Here is a 2,736-nt window from a genome sequence, read left to right as displayed (position 1 = left end):
AAAAAACTTAAAATATTTTCTCACTGTAATCTTCAAATGCTTGTCGCCTTGAATGTTTAATTTGTTAATGTGTTTTCTTTTGGTTTTGTTAGGTTTTTTGTACACTTGTGAGTTATCTGTCTTTATGTCTCTGAAAGGTAAAAGACAATAAACTGATTTGGGAAAAAAAAACAAAGCTGAACACACCAACCTCACTGTCAAAAATGGTGGTGGCAGCATCATGGTTTGGGCCTTATTTTTTAATTGCAGCAGGGAAGATGGTTAAAATTGATTGGAAGATAGAGTCAAATACGGGATCATTCTGGATGAAAACCTGTTTGAGTCTGCAAAAGACCAGAGACTGGGAAGAAGTTCTTTTTTCCAACGAAACAAGGATCCAAAAGATAAAACAAAATCAAAAAACATATCCAGGTGTTAAAATGGCCTATTCAAAGTCCAGACCTGAATTCAATCCACATCTATGGAAAGAACTAAAAAACGCTGTTGGAGCTTTCTCCATCCAACCTCACTGAGCTCCGGCTGTTTTGCAGGAAGAATGGGAAAAAATTTCAGTCTCTCAATGTGCAAAATTGAGAGATAGATGCCAAGCGACTTGCAGCTGTAATCGTAGCAAAAGGTGGTGCTACAAATATATTAATTCAAGGGGGCTGAATAATTTTGCACATCCATTTTTTTCGCTAAACTTTAAAATATTTAATACATATTGTTGCACTTTGTGATCAACAAGAAGTGGGCAACAATCATGAAGAACTACAATTTTATCTCTTTATGTTTGAAGCCTAAAAGTGGCAAAAGGTCAATAAGTTCAAGGGGGGCGAATTCTTCTGCAAGAAACAGAATCTGAAGCCAACTGTTTTTACACACTCAGGGAGCCTATAAGTTAGTCACCCAGTCAGTTTCAATTCTGCTTTTTACTCCACATCCTGCCTGCTGTTGGGACTGAGGTCTGGTTTCCTCTTTGTCTGCCGTTTCCTGTCTCAGCTCAATCCTAATCTGCTGAAACTCCTCTTGGAGGCATGAGCTGAGTCATTTCTGCCAACAGGAAACACTCCTATTACACTTTCGATTTGGCGCACTTCTCTTCAACCAACTGACAAAAGCAGGAAGGACAAAAACCAGAAGAAAATAATGAAAATGTACTAAAATTTAATCATTCATAAAAGCTGGAAAATCATCTGTGACAGGGTAACAAGAAGCAGTATTAGAGGTGGTTTAGTACAATATATTTTCACCCTCAAGACACAAATCAGAGCACACCCTCACCCCCCTATCTGTCTATAAAATACTAATTTCTTTACTTTTATTATGCAAAAATGGAAGTAGAATATATTATGGGGAAATATGGAAGGCTTGCAGCTTTCAATATAAAACAAAGTCACTTAGGAGAGATGTTATCAATACACATCCTTGTAAGGAGGAGCGAGTAACTTACGGACAATGATGCATCTTCATTGACATTGTTAGTGCAGAAATGTACAAGAAGACCAACATTTTTACATGGATTCCTTTACAAATATACTGTCACAATATGCCAAAGACTGTTGTTACTCATTATAGAATTCTTATTAGTTCCCTTAAATGGATTTGAATCCAAAGTTTCCTCCTTTACTTTATTTCCAGAAGAAAAGACACCTCAGAGAAAAAAGAAGAAAAAATATATATATATATTGTCATCAGGCTTGACAATACAGGAGAGGTTGATTTTCCTTGCCAGTAAAAAGCAAGGCGTTTTCTTTAAAGTATGTGCCGTCTGCTGTTTTGCAAGTGGTGTGGTTTTCTCTGTCGGACGTTTTTTTTTTTTTTTCCAAATGCTCTGGAGAGGACTTGGAATGCTGGCACCATCCACTGGGAAGCAGTTAATCATTACAAGTTTCTGCAAGTGAGAAAAACAAACAAACATCAGAAACAACGAAACAGTTTTAGGGGTGAACTACGAGCAACGTTTATGTACTTTGAACTTCATACAATTGGAATCTCAGCCGTTTAGGTTCAACCTTTGTTTGAATGTGACTCATCCAATGCTTTGCATGTTTGGTAAGTAAACAGCAGTGACAGGAAGTAAAGAACAGGTGTTGTTAATACATCTTTGGTTCATTAAACAGTTTTAGTCGCTAAATAAAATCTCTCTCTGAAAGACTTTTAGAGTAAAATGCATTCCTAACTTGATCGACATAATAGCACGAAGAAAAGCTGTGTTTCTGATTCCTTGTGGACAACTAAAAAAAAGTTAGTTCTTTATAATAAAAATGGCAATAAACAACTGATCTTAAATTTAAACCCTTTTGGGAGAGTATTTAGGTAAAATTACTTTGCTATAGAATTGGCTTCAGGATTAACGTTCCTCATTTAAGAATTAGTTGAATGAAATAAGTGATTATATAATAAGAAGGTTATTTCTATTTTTAGTGGTTTTTTTTGGAGCATAAGGATTTGTTAAGAAATTTGTTAATAAATTAATTGAGCAAGTAACAGAAGCTAAGCTTCTTGGTGTCTATTTGGATAATAAACTGTCTTGGCAAAGCTTTAGCTATATTGAGAAGATGTAGCAAATTTTTGCTTATAGTAAGAACATATAGTAAGAACATAAATAATTTCTCAACTTGACTACTGACTACTGTCAAACAATATGGTCAAATACAAAAAGAAAAGATTTAGAGAAACTTCAAATAATGCAGAATAAAGCTGCCCGTGTAGCATTAGATTGTTTTCACAGGACCAGTATAAATTAACCTGACT

The 2,736-nt window shown here is 35.2% G+C and overlaps 1 protein-coding gene across 2 annotated transcripts in view; it reads right to left on the bottom strand.

The window, feature by feature from the left end:
* Positions 1 to 1,805: 1,805 nt before the first annotated feature.
* The window catches only part of LOC107090729 (ras-related protein Rap-1A-like), a 15,744-nt gene continuing 14,813 nt past the window's right edge, over positions 1,806 to 2,736 (bottom strand). For both annotated transcript variants that reach the window (XM_015384283.1, XM_015384284.1), the window contains one exon: positions 1,806 to 1,873. The gene's annotated coding sequence lies outside the window, so the exon portion shown is untranslated. The remainder of the gene's footprint in view (positions 1,874 to 2,736) is intronic.

The sequence above is a fragment of the Cyprinodon variegatus genome, unplaced genomic scaffold (genome assembly GCF_000732505.1).
Source record: "Cyprinodon variegatus isolate N-32 unplaced genomic scaffold, C_variegatus-1.0 Scaffold309, whole genome shotgun sequence".
NCBI lineage: Eukaryota > Metazoa > Chordata > Actinopteri > Cyprinodontiformes > Cyprinodontidae > Cyprinodon > Cyprinodon variegatus.
The sequence above is the reverse complement of the archived record's forward strand: the minus strand, read 5'-3'. Positions and strand labels throughout refer to the sequence as shown.